This window comes from Ixodes scapularis, unplaced genomic scaffold, assembly GCF_016920785.2.
Source record: "Ixodes scapularis isolate PalLabHiFi unplaced genomic scaffold, ASM1692078v2 ptg001158l_1___fragment_1__unscaffolded, whole genome shotgun sequence".
In the NCBI taxonomy this organism is placed as follows: domain Eukaryota; kingdom Metazoa; phylum Arthropoda; class Arachnida; order Ixodida; family Ixodidae; genus Ixodes; species Ixodes scapularis.
In genome coordinates, this window is record NW_024610106.1 from 1,500,966 (window position 1) to 1,514,795 (window position 13,830).

A 13,830-nucleotide genomic window follows, 5' to 3' on the forward strand; every position below is an offset into this window, starting at 1 on the left:
GGCATTTTTGTTTTAGTTCTTTCAAGTGAGGTACGAATGTTAGCTTTTTGTCGAATATCACGCCTAGAAACTTATGCGCCTCCTTTACAACGATGGTAAGGTTATTCAGATGCAAGGTAGTATCCGGTGACAACCAGACTTGTACGTAATCCGTTACAAGTAACGAAATTACTTGTAATCCCTTACATTTATCAGTAATTTAGTAACGAAATAATTACATATTTTCTGATGTAATTTTAAAGTAATTCCCTTACATTTTTTACGTAACGGATTTCTTTTAATCCGTTACTTTTTTATTGAAGACCCCACTTTTTTTTTTCTAAAGGAAGGGTTGTTTTTATTTTGGTAAAGTCGAGCTCAGTGACACTCTCACGCGCAAAGCGAGGCTTGGCACCCTTCAGTTCCGCAAAACCATTTTTGTTTTCAACACCAAGCCCCTAAATTTATATTTGTTTAGACCCTAACAACAATGTAAAAAAAAAAGAAATAAAAAACATTTTTACACAAAAAAAGGGGGGGGGGGGGGAGTGGGGTCAAGTTATATCCGCTTTTTTTAGACCCTTTGTTTTTTTCTTTGCTATCGAAGGCGGGAAGAGGACACCAAGTGGGTGTATGCCTCTTTGAAAAGCTCGAGGCGGTAAGTGCACAGACAAGAATTAACAATGTCCTTCTCGGTTTTGAGTGACTACGACCATTTTCATTATGTTACAACACCAGACAATGCTCCGTATACCCTAAAATTCACTAAAAAGAGATGTGATATTTATTATTATTTATTTACATTGTACCTACATCGCCCTGTGGGCATTATTGTAGGGGGGTTTTAGAAAACAATATAAAGAGTGGAAAAAGAAAACGTCATTATCATCAATGGACACAACATCTTCCGGGAGATCGTTCCACTCTCTCGCGGTTTTGACAAAAAATGAATTCGCAAAACTGTCAGTCCTGTAAGTGGGAACAGCAACCTTTTTAGAATTATCACAACGGGTAGAAACGTAGGATGGCTCCATAAGATAAGTGGCTTTATCAATTCCTGTTTTGTTGTGAAAGACACGGTGGAAAAATTTTAGTCTTATTTTTTTTCGTCTACATTCGAGTGTTTCCCATCCCAGCATGGCCTTCATATCTGTAACACTAGCATAAGGGTCATAGTTGTTCAGTACAAAACGCGCGGCCTGATTTTGAATTTTTTCTAGTTTATTGATAAGCAAGTCGTGATAAGGGTCCCACACAACGCACGCGTAATCAAGGATCGTTCTTACCAAAGAAAAATAAAGTGTTTCTTTGACGTTTCGCGACGCGGATCTAAAATTTCGACGGATAAAATAAAACATTTTACTAGCCTTTAGGATTGTACGTTCTATATGGCTGTTCCATTTTAGGGAATCCGCAAATAGCACTCCTAGGTAAACATACTCAAACACAGTACATAAAACTTCCCGTTGATTAGGTAGCTATAAGAATCGTGCAGCTTACTTCTCGAGAAACGAATATGATTGCATTTACTTAAATTTAGGCTCATTTTCCATTGATTGCACCAAGAAGATAAAATATTTATGTCGGTTTGTAACATGGCCAGGTCGTCTGACGTGTTTATTTCCCTGTACGATACGCAGTCGTCGGCGAACAGTTTAATATGAGACTGTATGTTTTCGGTGATATCATTTATGTATATGAGAAAAAGTAAAGGCCCTAAGACACTCCCTTGTGGCACTCCCGACGTAACCCGAGTTGATGTGGATATAGTACCGTTTAAAACAACCCGCTGCTCACGACCTTCTAAATAATTTTGTATCCAATTCAGGACGTTGGGATCTATGTTTAGCAAAGCCAATTTATACAATAATAACTGATGGGGGACCGTGTCAAATGCCTTTCGAAAGTCTAAGAACACGCAGTCGACATATTTCCTGCTGTCTAGTGATCTGGATATATGATGATAAAATTCTACCAGCTGTGTTTTGCAAGAGTAGCCGCTTCGAAAACCATGCTGTGAGGGGGAAAAGAAGTGTAATGAATCCAGGAACGAGTAAAGGTTACTGTAAATAATGTGTTCAAACAACTTACATGAGATCGATGTCAATGAAATAGGGCGATAATTTTCAACACTGGCTTTAGAACCCGATTTAAAAACTGGTGTAACGTTTGCCATCTTCCAATCCATTGGAACCATCCCCGTCTTTAACGTTTCACTAAATATAACAAAAAGATAACGCGCTATGGATTCACTGCACTTAAGAAAAATAACAGGGGAAATGCCATCAGGTCCGACAGCCTTGGTTGCATCAATTCCGCGCAGCAACTTTACTATACCATTCATGTCAATTGTAATGCTGGGCATTACGCTTTGCTGCGTTCGGCAAGCCACTGGAGATAGCAGATGCGGAGTCTTCCGAAAATACCGACTTAAAGTACGAGTTAAAGCATTCAACCTTCGCGTTATCAGACACCACAGTATTACCATCAACTTTCAACGCAGGAATAGAAGTGTCTTCCTTTCTGTTCGCGTTGACGAACTTCCAGAATTCTTTAGGGTTTCTTTTTAGATTTTCGTTAAACTTGTCAAAGAACACTTTTTTGCTTAATTTTATTTGCAATTTGAGAAGCCTGTTAATCTCTTTGTACTTCTGCTCAGTTTGGACTGACCAACTTTTGGTCAGCGTTTTGTAAGCACGTCTCGCTTTACCTATAAGTCTGCGAATTTCTACATTAAACCAAGGCTTATTTTTTTACGCTTCCTCATTTGTTTCGATGGAATATACACCTCCGCAAGCTCTAATATTTTATTTCTAAAAGCATGCCATATAGTTTCGACGTCACTATTTTCGGACAGACGACTAAATGTATAAAAATAGGATTCAAGCTCTGCATCGATCGCTTCGTAATTACCTTTGTCGTACAAAAATACTTTCCGTGGACACTCCGCTTGCTTTCGCGTTCCGGGCTCCGAGAGCTTAGCAACAACCGCGCAGTGATCACTTATGCCGGGAAGTACAGTGACCTCGGATACAACGCCAGGAAAATTGCATAAAATTAAATCCAAGACAGAATTTTCTCGCGTCGGTTTTTTAACATATTGTTCAAATCCAAATACACTGATTATGTCAGCAAACATCGAGTAAGCGCGGGGTCCATCTGTATCAAGAACTTCATCAGACCAGTTGAACCCTGGTAGATTAAAGTCTCCTCCTAAGAATACACTATCTGGAATTGTCGTCAACAAGTCACCCAATTTGTCTATCGAGTACGCATCACTATCTGGGGGGCGATAAAATGTACCAAAAACTAAAGTGGTCCCCTTAGGTAAAACTACTCGACACCATACAGACTCAGTGTCGTTTTCGGAAAAAACTAGTTCACTACTACTCCAGTCTGATTAAATTAGCAAACAGACACCACCTCCGTGTCCATTTCTATCTTTGCGGTATACGGAAAAACCAGGGGGAAAAACTTCGCAATTAGAAACCGAGTCATGCAGCCATGTCTCCGTTCCCATAATAACTTTGGGTCTGATTGTCTCGACTAGAGATAAGAAATCGTCCACTTTATTTTTTATGCTACGGAAGTTCACAAGTAATACCGAGACATCTACATCTGATAAAGCGGCATTTTGACTGATATCTCTCGCACGGCGTCAATCCTGCTGAATTGGTGGAGCCTTTTTACGAACGAGTATAGGCATGCTTTGTTCGAAATCCCAGGCGTACGTGTCTCCGTTGATAACGAGCTTGTCGTAGGTAAGATATACTTTGTTGTTCTTATCTTGTCGTTTTTCTTTGGAATAGTCCCATAGCTTGCGCCTTTTTTCTCTGACAAGTGCACTGAAATCCTCGGAAACGCTGTAAGCAGAGTTTTTGAATTTAAAGGCGTTGCGCATGATGTTGTCACGTTCTTTCCAATTTTGAAAGCTTGCTATAATCGGCCGACAGCTACGTTCCTTGAAAGTACCTAGACGGTGGGCCCTTTGTATTGAGGTGACATCGATATCTAGATTACCTTTACAGATGCGTCTAACAAGAGTTTCTGACTCCTCCCATGACTCTCGCACTGTGTCATCAGGTATGCCAAAAAACACCAAGTTTGTCCTGCGGCTCCGATTTTCAAGGTCGTCTAGTCTTGCTTCCAGCTTTCTTCTATTTACTTCAACATCTGAGATCCGTTGTTCAAATTGCTCGTTTTTTGCAATTAAATTCTCTATTTTATTGTGAATCTCCGTTTGTTTGCTTTCAATAACATTTAACTTCGAGAGGACACTTCTTTGACCGTTTTGCAGTTCAGTGAACATAGATTGTATGAGTTCCATTTGTTCCTTAGTTGCAGGACCAGGATTAGTTTCTACGTCGCCACTTAACAACAGCAACAAGAGCACAAATAACACTTTTTTCCTGTAATATAGTTTGCGTCTATTACCCACTATGGCATGAAAGTGCTTATTCCTAGTGCTCGCAATCAAGAATAGCTGGTTGGGTGGAGCTGGCAGGAAACCACCAACAGATCGGAAAGGGCCAGATGGCAAATCACTAACCTGCATCAAGAAAGGTTTTCGTGAGCACATGGCCTCGTTCCTGCCAGCTCCGAAACCCAGGGATTCCGTGACACGCGTCGGCTTATATGCTGACTCGAACAGTCCACTCGGTTGACTGGAGGGTGGGACGGGTGGAACCCTGAAGAACTCCGAAGAACTTGGAATCGTCTGACGGGAAGGCTGATAGGTCGTTGACGTCGCATGCAGCTGACGCTGCGCTGACGTTGGACTCAGGAAACTGATGCCAGCGGTGACGAGGCAGAACGGAACAATCGCCTGCATCAAGAAAGGTTTTCGTGAGCACATGGCCTCGTTCCTGCCAGCTCCGAAACCCAGGGATTCCGTGACACGCGTCGGCTTATATGCTGACTCGAACAGTCCACTCGGTTGACTGGAGGGTGGGACGGGTGGAACCCTGAAGAACTCCGAAGAACTTGGAATCGTCTGACGGGAAGGCTGATAGGTCGTTGACGTCGCATGCAGCTGACGCTGCGCTGACGTTGGACTCAGGAAACTGATGCCAGCGGTGACGAGGCAGAACGGAACAATCGCCTGCATCAAGAAAGGTTTTCGTGAGCACATGGCCTCGTTCCTGCCAGCTCCGAAACCCAGGGATTCCGTGACACGCGTCGGCTTATATGCTGACTCGAACAGTCCACTCGGTTGACTGGAGGGTGGGACGGGTGGAACCCTGAAGAACTCCGAAGAACTTGGAATCGTCTGACGGGAAGGCTGATAGGTCGTTGACGTCGCATGCAGCTGACGCTGCGCTGACGTTGGACTCAGGAAACTGATGCCAGCGGTGACGAGGCAGAACGGAACAATCGCCTGCATCAAGAAAGGTTTTCGTGAGCACATTGCCTCGTTCCTGCCAGCTCCGAAACCGAAAGTGCTATTGCCACAAGCATCCTCGTTCGTTGCTGCACACTTATCTTCTCGAAAACAGGATGTATTTTGTCTTCTGTTTCTTTCACCTTACCCTGTTTTAAAAGCTACTTAATTTTTTGTAGTCCAACTTCTAGAGTTGGCCCACTTCATTTGTGAATTCCAGCCAGGTTATCTGCATCTCAGTCACCCCTTTTGTGAGTCAGCTTTTTGTGAGCACTTTCCAAAATGGTAATAGTCTTCCTTTCTTCTTCTTCCCGTTTTTCCCCCAGCAGGACGCATCTTATCTCAAGCAGATATTCTTACAAATAAAACATAATGGTGGCTGACGTAGACTTGATATTCTGGGCTTGGGGAGAGAGTGAAACTCAAGAGTGGGGCCATAGCGCGGCTTACTTCGTTCTATGCCCTTCGCTGCCCGTGGCATCAGCGGACGTCTATCTGGAGAACACCGGAGTAAAATGCAGTCAATTCGTGCTCCGTGCGTTTTTAAACGGCACCAAAAAAGGTACACACGACAAACGTGCGTTTACATTTCCTTGTTTTAACCGACGTTCTAATTAATTGTTGTTATCAGTTTCCTTTTTTTCGATTACTATATTCATTTACTGGAAACTTTTATTTATTCACCAACGTCTCAACCGAGGCTCGACCTGTTCAGAACCAAATGAAGGAGAATATCGAGCCAAACCTTATTTACTATTTAATTATCACCTTACTGTTACAACGATGTTTTGCTATTGCCTGGCAATATATGCCGGTATAGTAAGATGGGCACAAATCAACTCTTATTCTAGTTTTGGCTAGATGTATGATGACTTCTACAGCTTTGCGATTTTGAGAATCGAGAATTTTAGTCGATCGGTCCGATCACTCCATTAACGATACCCGATACTCCGCCGCCGCCTGTCCGCAAATGGGACAGGTTGCAACAATAAAAACTTGAATAACCCTCTTCCTTTTGTTTCTTAATTGAAGGCAATATTCTTGAAAGTAACGCCACGAAAGTAACGGATTACTTTTTGGGGTAACGGTCACTTACTTTTATGGAAGGGTAATTGTAATTGTAATAAATTACAATTTAGCCTTGAGTAATTGTAACTGTAATTCCTTACTATTTTTCAGTAACGTGCACAAGTCTGGTGACAACCCTCGACGCAGCGAAAACGAAACTCATACGGTTTTGTCGGGGGGAAACGAAACCCATTTTCGGCTGCCCACTTGCTCATTCTGTTGATTGTCAGTTGCAGTTGACGTTCGCAACTATACAGGTTGCAAGAAGAAACTGAAATTTGCACATCATCCACATACAGAGAATAAGACACCGTCGGTGGAATATTTAAAATATTGGTGCTGAAACCCGGGACAAATATTCATTAAAATAACTGGACGATATTACTGCTTAAAGCATGGAAATGGGCTTAATGGGACGATGCCCGTTTCAAGCTCGCACCGTGGCGAGAGAGGTTGGTACAGTCAGGTCAGGGAGGTTGGGACAAAAGGCGAAAACGAATCACCTGACTAGGTCCCCAACCCCCGTTACAGCACTCAGCAGCAGGGCACAGGAAATGAATCAAAAACAGCATAAATAAAAAATAAAACAATATCTGAGAAGATAAAAATATGACACTCAAAAATTTACAATCTATTTTGATGTGAACTATAATAGGAATACACACTAGGCACATTGAAGTATACCGTAAGGTATTTTTTGAAAAGAAACACGGACGCTATTGTCTGGGCTAATTCGAATACACAATAATTTCTGTTAAGAAGATCGGGTATCTGGTAGGATGTTTTTTGTGTACCGTAATTAGTTCTTATTTTAGGTTTTGAAAACTGCTGGTGTCTCAAATTGTAATTTGTTTGCTTAAATAAATATGTTTCGTAAAATATTGCGGGATTCCTGTTTATTTGAGTATGAACTAAAATTGCAACCTTTAGGCAAAAAAGATTGTCTAACGTTAATATTCCATGTTTAATAAAGCTAGGGGAAGTCGATTCAGTCCAAGGTAAATTATCAATTGACCTAACTGCGCGTTTTTGCAATGTAAATAATTGCTTAATATTACTTGCTGTAGTCGTCCCCCAGACCAATAAACAGTAATGCAGCCTCGAGTTCACCTGCTATTTCGCAGTATCGCCGCAGTTCTGGTGGTAGAGCTCTCATGCTCGGCCAGCCCGTAGAGCAGAACTCCAGACGTGACAGGATCCTTCCCGATCTCATCTTTGATCCGTGAGAGCGTGTTGTTGACGCAGGTAACAGATCCACTGTGAGAACTTCATACTCCAGAACGGCTTCCTCCAGGTCGGCAGCTTCCTTTTCTCCTGCTCCAGTAAGTGGCTTGCGTTACAGCACATCTGCCGGGTGGATCTTCTTTACCGGGATGTGGGAGATCGTTAAGCCATACTCCAGTAGTCGCATGCGGAAACGTTGCAGAAGAGGTCTGAGTTCATCTAGACGCTTCGTGGTGAGAAGTGGCACAAGGGGCTTGTGGTCAGTGTCAATATGAAATTGGAGCCCTAGGAAGTATGTGCGGAAATGGCCACTAGCCCAGATGATGGCTAGTGCCTCCTTCTCAATCTGGGCATAGCGTTGCTCAGTTTCCGTTAGTGCCTTGGATGCATAACTGGTCATCGCTCGCCTTGGGACTCCTGGAGGAGCGCAGCACCCAATCCATAGGATGAGGCATCGACCAAGAGTGTCAAGTGGTCTCTTTGGTTGTACATTGCCAATGCCGAGTTTGTGATGAGAGCTGCCTTGGTCTGCTGGAAGGCTTGCTGCTGAGCCTCTCCCCAGTACCAGACTGCATCATGACGAAGTAGGTCTCTCAGTGGTTTAGTTTGTCAGCGATAAGAGCAACAGTAGCGGGCACGGCACGCACAACCGAAGCAGCAGTGGGAGCAGCGGACACGCCTAACTGCGCAACAACGCCGGTCCAACATGACGGATCAAAAAGCAGCGGTTCAAGCGGGAAGCAGCTACTTCAACCCGATTTCAACACAACTGCTGGAAAAGTTCGACTTTCACCAGCCGCACACGTGGAAGACGTGGTTCACGAGATGGCAACGCTACAGGATAATCACCGAGTTGCGTCTCCGCTCTCAAGAAACGCAAGTAAACACGATTACGCCATGGGCCGCGAAGGGGAGGACGTTCTTTGTTCTTTGAAGCTGACTGAGGACGAAGGCAAGAACTACGAACATGCCACCATGTACCGGTTGGGCAGGGAGTCAGTACTGTCCGGCGAGTTTGCGTTTATTGTTTTTTCCGGGCACCCCCCGTCTCCCAAGCGGTGGCGCCTTCTCTTGGCCACTCGCCTAACCCTCCGACACTTTGAATAATAAGCATCCATTCATTGACGTGCTGTAACACACTGGATAATTTCAAAAATATATTAACTTATTGGTGGTTCCCAGAACTGATGAAAAAAGTGGTTCTTTTGCTAAAGAGATTATATGGAAGTGATAGATTCCAATGTCTAATGCACTACAAGTAGCAATGCCAACGTGTCTAATTGTTTTTCTTCCGTATTCTATGTGCCTGCTTAAGTACCATTCACTTTACTTTGTATGAAGCAAGTTATGAAGGACAGTAGTTGCGCAGGCATGTAGAACACATAAAAAAAGCATTTCAATTTCGTGTCACTGGCGAAAGGCATTTAAATTTTGTGTCACTAGCGAAGAGCAATCGTGATGTTGCAGTCAAGAGGCAATTGTGTCATTTTCTGTTTGTTTTTAATAAGGCGTCACTTCCCGTACGTCGCAGGCCAGCATGACTAGCGGCAATGCCGCACACCTCACAAATGGCGCTGCACCCAATGAGCCGCCATATTCGCGCCTTATGAGCTTCCATGGAAGCTTTGTTACCATTTATACATAGAGCTTGGATTAGTGATGTGCGAATTATTTGCGTTGGTGGGATATAAGATAGACCGTGACGACAGCGGTTGTCCCTAGAAGAAATATAAGACTTCCGCCCCGTAACGTGCGGGGATTTCAACCCAGACTTTTTGTACAATGTCTTCTGGAGCGGCAACATAACAACCAAGGGGGGCTACTACCACGCGCAGACTGTCAACGTGCCAGGTATGCCGAAAATTCTCCCCCCTAGCATTCCTCTTTTTATAAGTAACTGGTTGATCGAAGTGCATATAACCAAATGCACCTTAATTCAACAATTCCAGAATCTGAAGAACTGTGCGATGTAGTGAGGTGAACGAAGAAAAGGCCGCTCTCAAGCGCAAAGTCAACAGAGTTCATCGAGATGCGCAAGAAGCCTGGAGTGGTGAATATTAAAGGCAGCTTGCTCGGGTATCGGGTTCCAGTGCGCACCCTGCGGAGCTGCAGACGAACGGGCCCCTGTCCCGAAGCGATGAGCCGCGAGGCTCAGGCTTGTGAGGTGGAGTCTCAGGAGAGGTGGCCTTCTAAGAGCCCGAAAAAGAAGGCTTGCATGATCCCGTCAGTCCTACGCCGCTTTAAAGAGAGCATTGAGACTATGGACAGGCAAGCTCAAACAACTTCCTAAATACATCTTTACCCGCTGCCCTTCGACAGACATCCACAAGCTTGCGAGTGGCAACGCCCCCTTGCTACTCTCGCCACGTGACGCTGCAGCCTTAGGCCACAGTTCACACAGTGGGAATAAAAACACTGAAAATAGACGAGGGACAGACACAGTTCTTCCTGCGTGAGCTGCAGTCTATCCAACACACTCTGCTAGAAGTACCTAGCCTTAAGCCACTCGTCGACGCTTGCCGTCTGTGTTTTCTCCAAGACTTCAACACGTACAGCTGTTATTGGCCTCTTCGCCCAGCTGCCCGCCACGGCCCAGTACGTGCTGAGCGCCCCAGGCTCCGCCTGGGTGCGAAACGGGTGCGACGACAATGATGTCGAGGCCAATCCAGGTCCGGTTCGCACCCCGTTGAGCATGTCTGGGGTCGCTGCCGACTGTGGCTACTCAGACTGCTTTCCTCAGAATTTCCAGCAGCGGTCGTATGCACAATTTAATGCGGAGGAAGCGTGGTGTGCCAACATAAAAATAGCTTTTTTGTTGTTGTTAGTGTACTGCAGTGATTTTACCAGTTTACATGTGGTTCTCAACAAATTCCGCTTTTTGTGTGAGTCCTTGCAACGAGACATTAGTTTTTATTTTTGCTAACATATCCATGTATGAATGTGTGCGTTCTACGCACTGATTCTACTCATCAACTTAAAAATGCTAGTTTTGCACATAATTCATGCGCTGTACGATGTAGTTCTGCCATATACAGCTGCTACAAAACAGAAAAACACAGTTCTTTTGCATCAGCACCTTCATTACACTGCTCAACAATAGCTTGCCATATTTTCCAAGGTCGATCTGGTAAGTCCTAGCACCAATACCAGACAAGCCATTGGTAATTCAAAAGGAGCCTAACAATGCCTTTCGGTTTGCGAGTTCGTGTGCATGCCATTCAGAGTGAAAAGCACTCCGACGAACTTTCCGTGATCTGTGGACCAGGTGTAACAAGGACTTCCATTCCGTTATGCCTACATTCACCATATTCTCGTTGTACTGATGGCATCTTCATATTCTAGTAGCTCTTTTTAAGCTGAGTGTCGTCATGCACTCCACAAAAAGAAGAGGTGCAGCAGATTAGTAACCATCCGAATGTTTAGCTACTTACCTACAGACTTATTTTTAATGTTGAAGCAGATTACAGTCATGCTGAGATGCTGGGACAAGAAGTTAACTGGACAAGCTCTCCGAGCACTTACTCTCAACGCTCTTGATACAACTCAACTTCTGATGCCATGCTTCAACATGCATAAACCCTGTCCTAGAAAAAGAAATCTCTAAGGTGCCAATTTCCCGCACAGCTGGATCCGAACCGCAGCAGAACACCCTTTAGTCCAGGGTACCGTCCTAGGTCATACCGTTACTGCTGTGGCCGAGGATCAGTTGTAACCATGGTGCCACCTGCTCAGCGACCATGGTGAGGGATACAAGGATTCAGCGTCTGGCTGCTCCTCTTCAAGTGTCATCGTTTTGCACGCCATCTTACACTGATGACAAGTTTCCATATCAAAGTCATATAAAGACCTGATTGTCTCCTTAGTTAGGAATGCCAAGAGTGCAGAAACTTGTTCCAGTTGGGGAGAAAGAGAGGAAGCAGCCAGCACTTGGTTGTATGGGCTTCTGCCTTTTGGCTGCCTCAGGCACTCGGCTGTGTGGAAGTTGTGCCATTAAACACCTTGAACCTTGAACCTTACTGCATATGAACAATTTATTGATTACAGTGTGACTGCTGGAGATAATGTTTGCTCACTAAACAAGGGAAACTGCTGTTCTTGCAGCTCCTGCCATGGAGCTAATCAAAACCCTCATGATCTTGAAGGACTTCGCAACTTGTCTTGTCGAGGAATTATGGTATGGAACTTCTGCCGATCTCTTAAGACCCCAGCTCTCAACAGAACTTTCTTTGCTTTCCGATGGGGGAGTAGACAGGGGCGGGGAGCCACTGCCGCCCTTGTTGCCTTCATAAAACTAACACGCCTGTTTAGCAGGAGGCTCCAGCGGTTCTGACATAAATATATAATCTTCAATTTGATGAACACACACAAAGCATCACAAAATGCTGGCAGAGCAGTTTTTAACAGATGAAGCCATGTAGAAACTCAACTTATTGGGCAAACTTCACCTCAGCATTACTGGACATACTGAAGGATGCGCTCTGGCACATAATGCGCGTGCCCACACCTGCCTTCAGAGTGGTGCAACCAGTCCATGCCACATGCAAATCAGAAATTCAGAGCCCACATCTATTGTGCACATGCATGATGGAGTGGTGCATGTGAGCAGCTCACTAGCTATCTAGTAGTTTCAGTTATGGCACAGCTTGGGCTCGCCACGATGCGTGCTTTGTTTTGGAATGTGGCACTTCTTTCAATTTTTTTAACACTGACCAATCGAAGCTGTATGTTCTTGGTTGGGCTACTGTTATATTTATTTTGCTTCTTTTTTTTTTTGAGTTTGTGAATTTCAGTAGGTACAGTTTTTTTTTATATTATTAAGGTTTAATGGTACTTTATAGTAAATTAGCTTCATGTAGAGCTGTAATTACAATATTTAATCAATGGTGTCCCAAAACTTAGAGGTTACCTGCATTTGCTAACTTCTAAAGTTGTGAAATAAACTATGATATACGGTAGTCAGCATTGAAATACAATAGGTTGCTCAAACTAATTAAATATTAAGAACGTTCCTAACATATTGTATACCAATTGGACGAATGCCCCCCGATATCCCCCGAATGTCTCCGATGTCGGAGGCCCCAATCTAAAAATCGGGGGCCTCCGATATCGAAGACATCTGATCTGTGGGAGAAGGGTCGGAGAAGGACGTTCCAGAGAAATCCTGGACGCACTTGAGGTAGCGTCGTACATCTACGCGAATTACGGTTTAGAACAGTTGTTGCTCGTGAGGCTGCTTTGTTCTTATCCGTTCGTGGTTGAGTCTCAGAGAGAGGACATTGAATAAGTTTTTAAGAACTCCCATGTTCTCTTTCAAATCTCTTCTCAAAAAGCAGTATGGCCTCATTCTCCGTGGGAAGGGGAATGCCGTCGAACTTAGAACAGTGGAGGGCCGAGATGCGGCCAGGCTTGACGATGACCCGTTTGCTACTGTCATGTGGGCTGTCCGGCACCGTCTGGTAGAGTCCACGCGTATTAGCACTCGGCGCTTTCCACTGACTCCCCTTTGCACCAACAATCTGACTGGCATCATAGACCTGCAAGGATCATGGGAAGATGATCTGTTTGCTAAGCGTGTCGAGGCACTTGAGGCAGAGCAGGACCCGCTCATCAGGGACCTGCTGGAGGCCAGAGCGGCTTGGGTTGCCGACCCGAGCCTCATTAACCCTATGGCCTTGTCCACCACTATAACTCGTGCCTTTGGCACTCACAGAGTGCGTCGTGTCTTTCCGGATCTACCAGACCCAGTCCTGGCCGATATCTCGGTTGACGACTTCTTTGCTGGCAAACGCGGGTCCGTGACGCTGCCAGACATTGGGGAGGCCAAGGAAGGTCTTCGCGCGACCTTGTCGGCAGTGGCCACGCAGCGGGGTCTGGCAGTGACGTGGAAGGGAGATCAACTTGAGGTGGTCGGGACCTTCGACTTGTTTAAATGTATCAACGGTCCCACCGTTGACATACCAGACTTCCCGGCCGGGTGGGTACAGCAGACTCGACGTCATAGCGAGACTGTCGGAGTCTCGCGGTCGAGAGGAGCCCTAAGCCGCCGCCGCGGGCCCCATTCGTTTGGGACCCGTTGCTCCGGCTGGTGCAGACGGCGGGGAAACATCAGGAGGGGGGCTGCCCGATCCTGCCCTTGTCGTTCAATGTCAGGGATCTTGTCGCCAAAGATCATAACTCGC